Below are 16,689 nucleotides of genomic sequence, written 5' to 3'. Positions count from 1 at the left end.
CATACGATCACTTGGCCACGCATGCCTCTCTCTAATATCAATATGCTTTGTCCATTACTGCCCTGGTTAGTGATTACTGTCTTATTTCACTGTAGAGCCTATAGCCCTGCTCAATAACCTTAACCAACCATGTTGTTCCACCTCCCACATATGCGATGACATCACCTGGTTTACATTGTCTCTCTAGAGACAATGTACTCTCTTCCTACCATACCTTTGTCTGTACATTATGCCTTGAATCTATGCTATCGTGCCCAGAAACCAGCTCCCTTTACTCTCTGTTCCGAACATGCTAGACGGCCAGTTCTTATAGCCTTTAGCCGTACCCTTATCCGACTTCTCCTCTGTTCCGCGGTAATGTAGACGTTAATCCAGGACCTGCAGTGCCTAGCTCCACTCCTACTCCCCAGGTGCTCTCATTTGTTGACTTCTGTAACCGTAAAAGCCTTGGTTTCATGCATGTAACATTAGAAACTTACCCCCTAAGTTGTTTTATTCACTGCTTTAGCACATTCTGCCAACCCGGATGTCTTAGCCGTGTCTGGATCCTGGCTTAGGAAAACCACCAAAATCTCTGAAATTTCCATCCCTAACTATAACATTTTCTGCCAAGAGAGAACTGTCAAAGGGGACGATGTTTCAATCTACTGCAGAGATAGCCTGCAGAGTTCTATATTACTATCCAGGTCCATACCAAAACCATTCGAGATTCTACTTCTAAAAATTCACCTTTCCAGAAACAAGTCTCTCACTGTTGCCGCTTGCCCCCAGCTGTACCCTGGACACCATATGCGAATTGATTGCCCCCCATCTCAAATCAAATCAAATTTATTTATATAGCCCTTCGTACATCAGCTGATATCTCAAAGTGCTGTACAGAAACCCAGCCTAAAACCCCAAACAGCAAGCAATGCAGGTGTAGAAGCACAGTGGCTAGGAAAAACTCCCTAGAAAGGCCAAAACCTAGGAAGAAACCTAGAGAGGAACCAGGCTATGTGGGGTGGCCAGTCCTCTTCTGGCTGTGCAGGGTGGAGATTATAACAGAACATGGCCAAGATGTTCAAATGTTCATAAATGACCAGCATGGTCAATAAAATTAAGGCAGAACAGTTGAACCTGGAGCAGCAGCACGGTCAGATGGACTGGGGATAGCAAGGAGTCATCATGTCAGGTAGTCCTGGGGCATGGTCCTAGGGCTCAGGTCCTCTGAGAGAGAGAAAGAAAGAGAGAATTAGAGAGAGCATATGTGGGGTGGCCAGTCCTCTTCTGGCTGTGCCGGGTGGAGATTTTAACAGAACATGGCCAAGATGTTCAAATGTTCATAAATGACCAGCATGGTCGAATAATAATAAGGCAGAACAGTTGAAACTGGAGCAGCAGCACGGCCAGGTGGACTGGGGACAGCAAGGAGTCATCATGTCAGGTAGTCCTGGGGCATGGTCCTAGGGCTCAGGTCCTCCGAGAGAGAGAAAGAAAGAGAGAAGGAGAGAATTAGAGAACGCACACTTAGATTCACACAGGACACTGAATAGGACAGGAGAAGTACTCCAGATATAACAAACTGACCCTAGCCCCCCGACACATAAACTACTTCAGCATAAATACTGGAGGCTGAGACAGGAGGGGTCAGGAGACACTGTGGCCCCATCCGAGGACACCCCTGGACAGGGCCAAACAGGAAGGAAATAACCCCACCCACTTTGCCAAAGCACAGCCCCCACACCACTAGAGGGATATCTTCAACCACCAACTTACCATCCTGAGACAAGGCTGAGTATAGCCCACAAAGATCTCTGCCATGGCACAACCCAAAGGGGGGCGCCAACCCAGACAGGATGACCACATCAGTGAATCAACCCACTCAGGTGACGCACCCATCTATCTTCTGAACTCGTGCTGCTAGGTGACCTAAACTGGGACATGCTTAACACCCCGGCCATCAAACAATCTAAACTCGATGCCCTCAATCTCACACAAATTATCAATGAACCTACAAGGTACAACCCCAAATCCGTAAACACGGGCACCCTCATAGATATCATTCTAACTAACTCACCCTCCAAATACACCTCTGCTGTTTTCAACCAAGATCTCAGCGATCACTGCCTCATTGCCTGCATCCGTAATGGGTCTGCGGTCAAACGACCACCCCTCATCACTGTCAAACGCTCCCACAAACACTTCTGCAAACAAGCCTTTCTAATCGATGGCCGGGGTATCCTAGAATGACATTGACCTCATCCCGTCAGTAGGGGATGCCTGGTTATTCTTTAAAAGTGCCTTCCTCACCATCTTAAATAAGCATGCTCCGTTCAAAAAATGTTGAACTAGGAGTAGATATAGCCCTTGGTTCACTCAAGACCTGTCTGCCCTTGACCAGCACAAAAACATCCTGCATTAGCATCGAATAGCTCCCGTGATATGCAACTTTTTAGGGAAGTTAGGAACCAATATACACAGGCAGTTAGGAAAGCTAAGGCTAGCTTTTTCAAACAGAAATTTGCATCCTGTAGTACAAACTCAAAAAAGTTCTGGGACACTGTAAAGTCCATGGAGAATAAGAGCACCTCCTCCCAGCTGCCCACTGCACTGAGGCTAGGACACACTGTCACTACAGATAAATCCGCAATAATTGAGAATTTCAATAAGCATCTTTCTACGGCTGGCCATGCTTTCCACCTGGCTACCACTACTCCGGTCAACAGCCCTGCGCTCCCCACAGCAACTCGCCCAAACCTCCCCACTTCTCCTTCACCCAAATCCAGATAGCTGAGGTTCTGAAAGAGCTGCAAAATCTGGACCCCTGCAAATCAGCCAGGCTAGACAATCTGGACCCTCTCTTTCTAAAATCTGCCGAAAATATTGCAAGCCATATTACTAGCCTGTTCAACCTCTCTTTGAGAGGTCTGAGATTCTCATAGATTGGAAAGCTGCCACTGTCATCCCCCTCTTCAATGGGGGAGACACTCTTGACCCAAACTGCTACAGACCTATATTCTACCCTGCATTTCTAAGGACTTTGAAAGCCAAATTAACAAACAGATCACCGACCATTTCGGAACTCAACGTACCTTCTCCGCTATGCAATCTAGTTTCAGAGCTGGTCATGCGTGCACCTCAGCCACGCTCAAGGTCCTAAACGATATCATAACCCCCATCGATGAGACATTACTGTGCAGCCGTATTCATCGACCTGGCTAAGGCTTTCGACTCTGTCAATCACAACATTCTTATTGGCAGACTCAACAGCCTTGGTTTCTCAAATGATTGCCTCTCTTGGTTTACCAACTTCTCCTCAGATAGAGTTCAGTATGTCAAATCGAAGGGCCTGTTGTCCGGACCTCTGGCAGTCTCTATGGGGGAGCCACAGGGTTCAATTCTCGGGCCGACTCTCTTCTCTGTATACATCAATGACGTTGCTCTCGCTGCTGGTGATTCTTTGATCCACCTCTACGCAGACGACACCTTTCTGTATACCTCTGGCCCTTCATTGGACACTGTGTTAACTAACCTCCAGATGAGCTTCAATGCCATACAACTCTCCTTCCGTGGCTTCAACTGGTCTTAAATGCAAGTAATACTAAATGCATGCTATTCAACCGATCGCTGCCCGCACCTGCTCGCCCGCCCATCCAGCATCACTACTCTGGACGGTTCTGACTTAGAATATGTGGACAACTACAAATACCTAGGTGTCTGGTTAGACTGTAAACTCACCTTCCAGACTCACATTAACCATCTCCAATCCAAAATTAAATCTAGAATTGGCTTCCTATTTCACAACAAACCTGCCAAACATACCCTCGTAAAACTGACCATCCTACCGATTTTCGACTTCGGCGATGTCATTTTCAAAATAGCCTCCAACACTCTACTCAACAAATTGGATGCAGTCTATCACAGTGCCATCCGTTTTGTCACCAAAGCCACATATACTGCCCACCACTGCGACCTGTACGCTCTCGTTGGCTGGCCCTCGCTTCATACTCATCGCCAAACCCACTGGCTCCAGGTCATCTACAAGTCTCTGCTAGGTAAAGCCCCGCCTTATCTCAGCTCACCATAGCAGCACCCACCCGTAGCACGCGCTCCAGCAGGTATATCTCACTGGTCACCCCAAAAGCCATTTCTTCCTTTGGCCGCCTCTCCTTACAGTTCTCTGCTGCCAATGACTGGAACGACCTGCAAAAATCTCTGAAGCTGAAGACCCTTACCTCCCTCACTAGCTTTAAGCACCAGCTGTCAGAGCAGCTCACATATCACTGCACCTGTACATAGCTCATCTGTAAATGGCCCATCCAATCTAACTCATCCCCATACTGTATTTATTTATCTTGCTCCTTTGCATCCCATTATCTCAACTTGCATATTTATCTTCTGCACTTCCTACCATTCCAGTGTTTAATTGCTATATTGTAGTTACTTTGCCACCATGGCCTATTTTTTGCCTTACCTCTCTTATCCTACCTCATTTGTACATGCTGTATATAGATTTTTCTACTGTATTATTGATTGTGTGTTTGTTTATTCCATGTGTAACTCTGTGTTGTTGTATGTGTCGAACTGCTTTGCTCTATTTTGGCCAGGTCGCAGTTGCAAATGAGAACTAGCCTCAACTAGCATACCTGGTTAAATAAAGGTGAAATAAAATAAAAAATTAAATACAAGACTATAACTACCAATTGGATTCCATGAAATTGGGGAGAAAAAAGGGTACAAAAATTAATATTTTGTCTTGCCCATTCTCCCCGTGGAATGGCACACATCGATGTCTCAAATGTTTCAAGGCTTACAAATACTTCTTTAACCTGTCTCCACCCCACATAGCCTGGTTCCTCTCTAGGTTTCTTCCTAGGTTTTGTTCTTTCTAGGGAGTTTTCCCTAGCTACCGTGCTTCTACACCTGCATTGCTTGCCTTTTGGGGTTTTAGGCTGGGTTTCTGTACAGCACTTTGAGATATCAGCTGATGTACGAAGGGCTATATAAATACATTTGATTTGATCTACACTGATTGAAGTGGGTTTAACAAATGACATCAATAAGGGATCATAGCTTTCACCTGGATTTACCCGATTAATCTGTCATGGAAAGAGTAGGTGTTCTTAATGTTTTGAACACTCAAGATACAGTAACATTACTGCTGGCTGATCTACATGCTAAAAGTTGTTCTCAAAATGTTTACAATTAGCATTTTATTCATGATCCCCAATGTGTAGGCCTACGTGACACATATTGTAATATAATACATCATCATCAATAGAATTAGCAAGACTTGCATGATACAGTAACCGATACATGAAAACCTTCACCAGCACTTCACAGGTCTCACATACAGTACAGTACTTTTGTGTTACTGATGTTGACACAGGGCTGTGGGACAAGGATCAGTGTGACAGTTTCAGGTGCTGGAGTCTATTAATAGCTTGCCTCTCAGCCTCAGCATTTTATCATTCTGGTGTCCAAGTGCTGAAGGTTTCCTGGTCCTGCTTCAAAAACACAAGGAGGAAGTAGTGCATCTCCATCTCAATCCCCCCGCCCCTGTGCGATTAGTTACACAGGAACCTGTGAGTATCCTGGTGATTCGTCTTCTGTCAGGCCTTCAGTGTTTATCCTTTGCAATCCAACAGAATTGGAATCAAAGACGGTGGCATTCATTCAGCATGAGAAATGACCCGTCTTTCCCAGAGGTGAAGAAAGAGAAGGAGGGACCACGGATCAACAAAAGGCAATAGCAACAATATATCATACACTGTTATTTAGTCCCTAAAGTGGCCTACAGACAGAGAAAAAAGCAAAAGCAAGACATTGTCCGTGTTCAAATAATAAACTGGCATACTACATACTTAAACACCATACTATGTACCAGTGGAGGCTGGTGACTTGAAAAATTAGTATGGGAGACCCACGAGATGTCAAATTGTGTTTAAAGAATTGTCAAAGCGTAATTATTTTAACCTAAAGCATTTAATAAATACATTTATAGTACAATATTACGGGCAATGGGATTGAGAGGGTGACTTACACAGTAAGATCACAGCAGTGATTGAATGAGGGTATGAGGCATGCGTTGAGGTGTTCAGAGGCTTGACTTCATTGCAGGATAGGATTTCTCTGGAAAGACAAAAAACAATAACACACTACACAGTTTGACCAAAGAGCTTAGAATGAGTTAATCCAAGCAAGGAGTAAAATCATTCATGTGTAATAATGTGATTGTGTTTGTGATTGACTCTACATAGAGTAATGAGAGAAAATTGACAGGGGTACTCAAAGTGCTTGGAGAGGAAACATTCAATGTAGCAGTGGATGAGCGGGCACATGAGACATGGCTTCAGTTCATGTCAGGACAGAGTTGACAATGGTAGTAGAGTGGTCATCACCTCTTAATCAGGGAACAGGAGGGAACTTAGCTGGAAATACAAGTAGCAGATACATTCCATTACAGCTGTGCCATCATAGGTTTGGACATGTTTCTCTGTGAAGTTAAACACAGAGTTGGCATATCACCCACTTTACACATCAAAGTAGCCCAAGAAACATTCCTGAATAATGCCCTGATCATCCACATACCTGGCGATAACTGACAACTGCAGGCAAACTGGTGGCACCATAGGGCCCAGAGTGGGTGGGTAATTTTTACCCCCTGGGGCCCAGAGTTTTTCCTTATCTGTTACCTAACCAGGAAAACTCTGGACCCTATAAGGTATGACAGTGATTAATCAGTTGTTAAAAGGTTTTATAAGGGGGGGATGAAAACCCTATCAAACTGCAGCAACCTTATACTTGTTCATATTAATTATATTTGGACTAGATTGAGAAGGGGATTTCCTCTAACCAGACACAGAGACAACAACTGATAGACAATATAATTCACAGGGCTGAGTTTGCTTTATGCAAGTTTGCATCATGCAGTTCTATGCAACTGAAGGCCTTATAAGAAATTCTCACATCTGTCAACACTATTGCGTTGATTGATTAATTCCAGTTGATAATGTTGGATTGAAAACGTTTAGGCAGCCTTGCCAGCCCAATATTGAATATAAACCAAATTTGATCACATTCGCATTTTCTCCTAACACACACATGGACTATAAATACATAACGTTACCAATTAATTTACACGGACCAAATGGACAACGCACATAGGCTATTATGCATCTGCTCTTATTAGTAGCCTACAGTTGATCAGACTGAAAAATTGTCTAGTTTTCATCCCATACTGCATGTCAGATCTCTAATGTTAAGGTGTAGCCTAGGCTGCTGCAAATATTTATACCATGAGTTTTTGCTTGTGTCTGTCCGGAGTGATTATGTGTTTTTATCTTTGCTAAATATATACCGGAGGAAAGTGGAAAGCCTACTTGTCAACCTCTCTCTTTAATCTAACTTTTAATGGATGATGCAATGGAAGCTATAAAATTACTCGGAATTGATTTCGACATCCCAGAAGAACAGTCGAAAGTTCAATGCGTTCAGCAAGTAAAGCATTGTTACGTGCAATTACCTCTGCAAGCTCATTGTAGTTTCCCTTGTCGGCGGGAACTTTCCCTCTCATAGTGTCCTCTAAAAGCAAATTCTTGCATGCCCAAAAACGTAGGGGTGTTGATAAGCCGCTTGAGAACATTTCCGTTTCTTCTAACTTTCTCGTTGTGTCGCGCAGTTTGAATACGCAGACCTTCGTCATATTCGATGCAGCTTTTCCCCCGAAGCTAGAATCTGGTGTGGGAATTTATATGCTTCCTGCTGAACGATCAATGCTCTCCAGGTCACTGTAGCTACCCCTCTTTCACCCAAGGCTCAGATTTTCCAAAAAGCAGGCTAGATTGATGAAAGGCTCCTTGTTAACCAGCTAACGTTATACTTTTGATACCAGTTGGTATTGAATGCCCTCACCTTTTCATCCTTCTTCATCAAACTGATCGCAGGCAGAGATCGAACCTCACTTTTAATTCGTACCATGTTCCCCAGAGAATGAAAGAGGTTCTTCAACGTAGAACCCCCATAATGCTCTGTGGCACAATCCCAATACAACTCCCTAGGTTCGTTCTCTGATCGTAAATCTATGATTGGATGGACAACATGTCAGTTCATACTGCAAAAGTTTGTAATGGTTGGAGGACCTGTTCATAATTAGCATGTATGTCTATGGAAGCAGCTGAGGCCTACGAGCCTCCTAGGTTTTGTATTAAAGTCAATGTAGCCAGAGGAGGACGGAAGCTAGCTGTCTTTCTGCTACACCATGGTGCTACCCAAGACATTGCTGTTGAGGTTACTGTAGACCTTCATTGCAAAACAGTCAATTATTTGGTGACATATGAATATATTTAATACAGTTTTATCTAAAAAGGATAACTTTTTTAATGTTTCACTATTTTTGTTGTTAGGCGAGGATGGTCCTCCGCTTCTTCCTCTGAGGAGCCTCCACTGCTATGTACTCATCGTCACATACTATTTAGCATGTAACGTTAAGTAAAAAGTATGCAGTATGCTAAGGTCACAAAGCAGTGGAGGCTCCTGACTGGCTGAGTAGGTGGGCTGAGTCGGGGTTGATTTTTCCAAATTCAACAGATATGCATTGCATTAACCAGCCTGATAATAGCTCATTCTCAATTTGATAAATGTATCTTAACTCTGAATAGAATAGGAACTGTGTTATAGGCCTACTCAGGCTGGTTATAGGCAGTCTATCACATTAAACCTATACCGTAGCCCATATAGCCCATCTATCCTTTTAAAAAACTTATTCGGGATCGGTGTCCTTTCCACGGGAAGGTTGAACTAACGTATGCTAATGAGGCTGTAAGAAACAAGAAAATATCCAGGACATAGACATATCTGATATTGGAAGAAAGCTTAAATTCTTGTTAATCTAACTGCACTGTCCAATTTACTGTAGCCATTACAGTGAAAGAATACCATGATATTGTTTGAGGAGACTGCACAATTTTGAACATAAAAAGTTATTAATTAACAAATTAGGCATGTTTGGGCAGTCTTGATACAACATTTTGAACAGAAATTCAATGGTTCATTGGATCAGTCTCAAACTTTGCACAGACACTGCTGCCATCTAGTGGCCAAATATATATATACTGCACCTGGGCTGGAATAATACATTGTGGCCTTTCTCTTGCATTTCAAAGATGATGGTAAAACATTTTTTATTTGTATTATCTTTTACCAGATTTATTGTGTTATATTCTCCTACATTCCTTTCACATTTCCACAAACTTCAAATTGTGTCCTTTCAAATGGAACCAAGAAAATGCATATCCTTGCTTCAGGGCCTGAGCTACAGGCAGTTAGATTTGAGTATGTCATTTCAGTAAATAAAAATAAAAAGGGGGGCGGATCCTTAAGAGGGACTGAAGTCAGAAACAGATCATTTGGTTCCATTTCAACAAATGTATTAGTGAAAACAAAGTGCTGTAACATATATACATTAAATAGCCTGGTGCACACACTAACACTTTTCAGATATTCAAATCTAAAGGTTATTGCACAGAAAAACGAGGACAGCTGGATGCATCAAAAGTTCAGAAATGCTGGAGAGCGACATAATTAACTAAAGCACTATCATTAGGAAAGAGATCAAAATGACTACTAAGGCTTGATCCAAACATTAAATAATTAAATAGGTAGTCTAACCTACAAAACTAAAACAATCCATATGTTCAAATCAAAAGGTCTGATTAACATGACATCAATAACGCAGCCACATTCCGAATTCCCGGTGCTGACACATTCGGAAATCAAAAGATTATTTAGAATTTAGTTTCAAAATCTCTGACAAAGTGCAAGAGAACAGTACACACTTTTCAATGAGAAAGCAGAAATTCACAACAACAAAAATAATTTAAAAATCATGTAGCCTACAATGCAATACTCTTGATTATTAAGGAGAAAAACTACTTAGCCTACATTTAAACACCACTGCAGTAGCTTTGCTATTTGGCAGCTTTCCAATTAAGTAGCCTAGTTTTGTTATTTGGCTACTTGAAGAGAACTAGGGCCTATCACTCTCAGCCCACCTATTCCAATGCATTGTGAAAAAGTGTACATCGAATTCTACTAGATGAAGACCCGAAATGAATATAACATCCTGGCATTTAAGCCATACTCGATTTCAGTGGTGTAAAGTACTTAAGTAAAAATACTTTAAATTACTACTTAAGTAGTTTTTTGTGGTATCTGTACTTTGCTTTACTATTTATATTTTTGACAACTTTTAATTTTACTTTACTACATTCCTAAAGAAAATGATGTACTTTTTATTCCATGCATTTTCCCTGACACCCAAAAGTACTTGTTACAATTTGAATGCTTTGCAGGACAGAAAATTGTCAAATTCACACACTTATGAAGAGAACATCCCTGGTCATCCCCACTGCCTCTGATCTGGCAGACTCACAAAGCACAAACGCTTTGTTTGTAAATAATGTCTGAGTGTTGGAGTGTGCCCCTGGCTATCCATTTGCTTAATATAAGGAATTTTAAATTATTCATACTTTTACTTTTGCTTTTGATACTTAAGGATATTTTAGCTACATTTACTTCTGATATGTAAGTATATTTAAAACCAAAAACATTTTGACTTTTACTCAAGTAGTATTTTACTGGGTGACTTTTACTGAGTGACTTTCTTTACTTTTACTCAAGTATGAATTTTGAGTACTTTTTCCAACACTGCTCGTTTGAAAAAAATTACATAATACAAAACATTATATTTTCGCATACTGAGAATGCGTCATGCGCGATTTCTTTGTTTCCCGCTATTCATTGACTTCAGTAGGGCATCCCCATACTGTAGCTGTGCAGCAACACTCCCCATCCAACCTGACAGAGATTGAGAGGATCTGCAGAGAAGAATGGGAGAAACTCCCCAAATAGAGGTGTGCCAAGCTCGTAGCATCATACCCAAGAAGACTCGAGGCTGTAATCGCTGCCGAAGCTGCTTCAACAAAGTACTGAGTAAAGGATCTGACTACTTGTGTAAATGTGATATTTCAGTTTTGTATTTTTTATTTGCTAAGACTTCTAAAAATCAATTTTTGGTTCGTCATTATGGGGGTATTGTGTGTTGATTGATGATAGGGAAAAAACGATTTAATCCATTTTAGAATAAGGCTGTGTAACATAACAAAATGTGGATAAAGTCAAGGGGTCAGAATACTTTCCGAATGCACTGCATCCATATCCTTCCTGTTTGGCCCTGTCCGGGGGTGTCCTCGGATGGGGCCACAGTGTCTCCTGACCCCTCCTGTCTCAGCCTCCAGTATTTATGCTGCAGTAGTTTATGTGTCGGGGGGCTAGGGTCAGTTTGTTATATCTGGAGTACTTCTCCTGTCCTAATCGGTGTCCTGTGTGAATCTAAGTGTGCGTGCTCTAATTCTCTCCTTCTCTCTTTCTTTCTCTCTCTCGGAGGACCTGAGCCCTAGGACCATGACCCCGGACTACCTGACATGATGACTCCTTGCTGTCCCCAGTCCACCTGGCCGTGCTGCTGCTCCAGTTTCAACTGTTCTGCCTTATTATTATTCGACCATGCTGGTCATTTATGAACATTTGAACATCTTGGCCATGTTCTGTTATAATCTCCACCTGGCACAGCCAGAAGAGGACTGGCCACTCCACATATGCTCTCTCTAATTCTCTCTTTCTTTCTCTCTCTCGGAGGACCTGAGCCCTAGGACCATGCCCCAGGACTACCTGACATGATGACTCCTTGCTGTCCCCAGTCCACCTGACCGTGCTGCTGCTCCAGTTTCAACTGTTCTGCCTTATTATTATTCAACCATGCTGGTCATTTATGAACATTTGAACATCTTGGCCATGTTCTGTTATAATCTCCACCCGGCACAACCAGAAGAGGACTGGCCACCCCACATAGCCTGGTTCCTCTCTAGGTTTCTTCCTAGGTTTTGGCCTTTCTAGGGAGTTTTTCCTAGCCACCTTGCTTCTACACCTGCATTGCTTGCTGTTTGGGGTTTTAGGCTGGGTTTCTGTTCAGCACTTTGAGATATCAGCTGATGTACGAAGGGCTATATAAATCAATTTGATTTGATTTGATTTGATAAACCAACAACTTTAATCTAGTGCAAAAAGAAATCTGCTATAATTAAATATGTATAATAAGTTAGAGCCACTGTATTTTCCAATTTTTCACAAATGTGATAGCTAACATATTTTCATATACCACAAGCGTCATGGATTCATTGTATTGAAAATGAAGGCACATATGTAAACTACACCCTTTAAAGATTATAAGCTGTTGAATTGACTTCTGATAACACATTTGTCTGTAAAATTACACCTTGCATATTTATGCTTGTGGACTAGTGATCATTTTGAGAAATCATATGAAAATTATTTTTAGAATACTAGACACACCGGCTCCAACCACAGAGAGCCTTGTCTCAATGTGTTGGGTCTAGCGCTGGGCTGGAGAGGAAAGACCTGGGGATTGGGAGGGTGAGAGTTTTTTCTTTACTCTTAACCTCAGCACTTTGTCAGGGAGGCTATGCTCGGGGGAGATGGGGTAAATTTGTGTGGTCAAAGCAGAGGGAGGGAAACATAGCTAGCTAGCGCTACACCGCTACTTGGAGATGACCCACAGCCTGACCTGGTTTCCTCCTGAATTCTTTCTTTCTTTGGCAACAGACTTCGTGCTGTAAACCCACCGCTTTACAGAATGCTTTTCTCTCTGCGTGCAGGCCACTTCAGGGAACAAAAGATAATGGCCGTGTCCAAATACCCATAATTGCTTCCTCAATAGTAGGCCATTTGAGTATGCGAAAAAATTAAGTTTAATAGTATGCGACATTTAAAAAATTGAGTATGCTTTAAATGCCCGGATGTCTTACTCATTTCAGCTATGAAAACAGTCGATCAGTTAGATACAGTGCCTTGCGAAAGTATTCGGCCCCCTTGAACTTTGCGACCTTTTGCCACATTTCAGGCTTCAAACATAAAGATATAAAACTGTATTTTTTTGTGAAGAATCAACAACAAGTGGGACACAATCATGAAGTGGAACGACATTTATTGGATATTTCAAACTTTTTTAACAAATCAAAAACTGAAAAATTGGGCGTGCAAAATTATTTTGACTCATCCCTGCAATGTCTCATTAAAGAGATAACTTTTCTGTACTCTCTGGACTAAAACCTAATTATGATAAGTGTACAATATTACATATTGGATCCTTAAAAAATACAACTTTTACATTACCCTGCAGTTTACCTATAAAATGGGCTGATGGTGAAGTAGACAAACTACTCTACTCAAATCACAAAACATATAAATAAGTTCTCCACAATGAATTTCAATAGAAAAAGAGACAAGATCCTGCAACCATAGAGAGGTAAATACCTGTCTATTTACGGAAAAATTGCCCTGATTAACTCCTAGTCATATCTCAGTTTACTCACTAACATATGGCACTGCCTACTCCTGATGATTTTGTTTTTCAAATCATATGAGCAAAACATATTTCTGGGACGTTAAACTAGACAAAATAAAACATGCCTATCTACATAATGAATATGAATTGGATGGGTTGAGATTATTAAATATAAAAGCACTAAACCTCTCTCTGAAAGCTTCACTCATTCAGAAGTTTTATTTGAACCCTAAATGTTTCTCAAGTAGATTACTAAGAAGAGCTCATCCATTGTTTAAAAATGTCCTTTTTGCCTTTGTGCAGATTGCCATGTCTCATTTTCGATGAATTGAAAATGATACTTTTTTCAAAGTATCTCTCTTTTTCAATCAAGCATTGCAGAGCTGGCTACAATTTCAATTCCATCCCCCTGAAATTATAGAACAAATATTACAACAAATATTATGGCTGAACTCAAATGTGCTTGTTGATAAAATACCTGTACTTATGGGAAAGATGTTTGAAAAGGGTATTTTGTTTTTAAATTATATTTTAAATTGGAATGGTAGAGTTATGTCCTTCATGGAGTTATCAGAATTGTACGGGAAGGTTTGCTCAATCCAAGAGTACAACTAATTGATTACAGCATTGCCCCAAAACTGGAGGAGGCAGGTGGCAGCGGGAGGAGGTAGGGAACTGGTCTGTCTGCCCAATATAAAGGATCAAAACTGGCGGAGGAATAAAAATAGCATAAATAGGAAAGTAGACCAGTTTCATTTGAGGACCAGGATGTTGACAACTGTGCCATACAGATTGCAAAGTAGTTGGCAAGAGATTTTTGATTTACCGATTCCATGGTACAGGGTGTATGAGTTGATATATAAAACAACGCAAGATTCAAGACTTTGTGCTTTTCAGCTAAAATTATTATATAGATTTCTTGCCACCAACAAAATGTTGAATATTTGGGGCATAAGATCATCGAAGCTCTGCAGCTTTTGTTGTGCGGATACAGAATCAATAGACCATTTATTTTGGTTGCCCTCAGGTAGCCTGTTTCTGGTATCAGGTTCAGGAATGGCTGAAAATGCATAGCATTGATTTAAAATTGACCCTAGAAATAGTACTGTTAGGAGATATGGAGAGACCTGGTCAGTCAATTACTAATATACTAATACTCTTAGTAAAAGTATTTATCTTCAACTCTCAATCTGTGGATTCTATTCGATTAGATAGATTGAAATTGTACGTTAAACATCATAGCATAGTTGAAAGATGTGTTGCTTCGATCTCGAAGTGGGTGGCCAGCAGAGATAAATGGGATGGGCTGAGGGAAGCTGAGGGTTGGTATGTGGAATTGGAGACAAGTGGGAGTGGAGTTGCTGTATGAGAGATAGAATGGTGGTCAAAGATAAAAGTAAAAAAAAAAAAGTCTAAATAAAACATAATAAAAAGTACATTTCAATGACACTAAGTTGCAGTGTTTTTACAACTAATGCGCGTTTTTCTGAGGCTGATGCCGTGCAGGTGTTTGTACACCTGCATATATACACACTCTCATTCAAATAAACACATACAAGAACACACACATACATGTAATAGTGCCAGACATGCACACAAACATATACAGTTGGCATTGCTGTTATGATTTTAGTTGTCCTTGATGTCCTTGTTTTAATTTTTTAAATTTGTAAAACAAATATTATTTTTTGTTGCATTGTTGTTTGCTGTTTTCTTGTCTTTCCCTTTTCTCTTTAGTTCGTTCTCTTGGTTGTTGGTGTATTGTTGGTTGTTGGTGTATTGGGGGATTCTTGGGGGTGGGGAATGGAATTAACTGTATTTTTAATGTATCTTTTTCTTCCTAGGGGGGGTGACTGTCGGAGGGGTCTAGAATGGTTGAGGCAAAGCTATTGGGGAACTGTGGGGGGGGATCTTGGAGTGTTCGGGTTCACGTTTTTGGCCTGGTGGTAGATCGGTCAACATGCCCTTGAGCAGGGCATTAATCCTGGACGCTTCTGTGTGTAGCTCTGAATGGGAATCTGTTGGATGACTGGTATGATGTAGTTATTGAGCGGCTTCACTGCAAGTATATTGTATATTTTGAATATTCAATAAATCATTTTTTTAAAGTTTAGGCGACTGTCGCGTGACAATTATCCATACAAAATGACTGAGCTTTGTTCTTCCATCATCAGAGAAATTGGCATTCAGGTTCAGCACTGATGCATTGAAAGCAAAAGTGATGGATGTCAATCAGAACATATTAAAATATATAATGTAATTTTAATGTGTAGAACCTCTACTCTCCTTGAATTTAATTTGCTGCGGTTTTATTTAAAAAAGTGTTGTGTTTAATATAACTTTTTGTTTGGGGAGGGTCCCATAAAATTAAGGATTTTTTTCAAGACCACTGTCAATTAGCAACCACCTGAAGCCCTGCATTGACTGTCCTCCAGCAGATTGCAACTCATCCATGTTTTTACATTTTTAGTCCCACAGGGTCTGGCTGCGGCGGTGGTCGTTGTAATCCTTCTGCCATGACAGGAAGAGAGAGAGAGACAGAAGAGGAACAGAGAGAGATGGAGTAAGAGAGAGAGAGAGGGGGGGGTAGACAGATGAGGAAGAGATAGGGACAGCGAGAGAGACAGAAGTGGTGAGAGAGAACTAGAACAATAAAGAGAGAGTGAGAGAGAGACCGGCAGAGACCAAGAGATACTGTAACCAAGATAGAGCAAGATAGAAAGAGAGACACGGGAAAGTGAGAAAGAGGGGGTGGGGGAAGAGAGAGAGAGAGACACAGATAGGTTGAGAGAGAGAGAGCGTCTCCACGCCACCACCATCCACCCCAAGCTGATGTGTCAGGCTTATCACCCAGCCGAGTGGTCCTCAGGTGACATCCTCCACTAAATCCGTGACATTTCACAGACGGTGCAAATCTATCCATCTTTATCAAGCATCTGCCTCCATTTTAGCATTCCTCGAGTTAGCATATCACAGAGAACCGGTCAAGAGAGGCTTTCTCCCTAAACTAGGCATTGTGAGCCCACAGGACTACTCTAGTCACTGTCCACTGCGGTGGATTTTAATCTGACCAGATGCATGTACTGTACAGTTGAAGTCGGAGGTTTACATACACCTTAGCTAAATACATTTAAACTCAGTTTTTCATAAAACTCCTGACATTTAATCCTAGTAAAAATTCCCTGTCTTAGGTCAGTTAGGATCATCACTTTATTTTAAGAATGTGAAATGTCAGAATAATAGTTGAGAGAATGATTATTTCAGCTTTTATTTCTTTCATCACATTC

At 41.3% G+C, this 16,689-nt stretch overlaps 1 long non-coding RNA gene across 1 annotated transcript; it reads right to left on the bottom strand.

The window, feature by feature from the left end:
- Positions 1-5,049: 5,049 nt before the first annotated feature.
- On the bottom strand, positions 5,050-7,950 carry LOC121839555. The gene is made up of 3 exons (XR_006079002.1): positions 7,505-7,950; positions 6,023-6,410; positions 5,050-5,611 (listed from the first exon to the last, which is right to left on the bottom strand). It is a non-coding gene; the product is annotated as an uncharacterized LOC121839555 (long non-coding RNA).
- Between the last annotated feature and the right edge of the window lie 8,739 nt (positions 7,951-16,689).

Source organism: Oncorhynchus tshawytscha, linkage group LG16, assembly GCF_018296145.1.
Source record: "Oncorhynchus tshawytscha isolate Ot180627B linkage group LG16, Otsh_v2.0, whole genome shotgun sequence".
In the NCBI taxonomy this organism is placed as follows: domain Eukaryota; kingdom Metazoa; phylum Chordata; class Actinopteri; order Salmoniformes; family Salmonidae; genus Oncorhynchus; species Oncorhynchus tshawytscha.
Note: the sequence above shows the minus strand (reverse complement) of the source record. Positions and strands in the feature narration are given on the sequence as shown.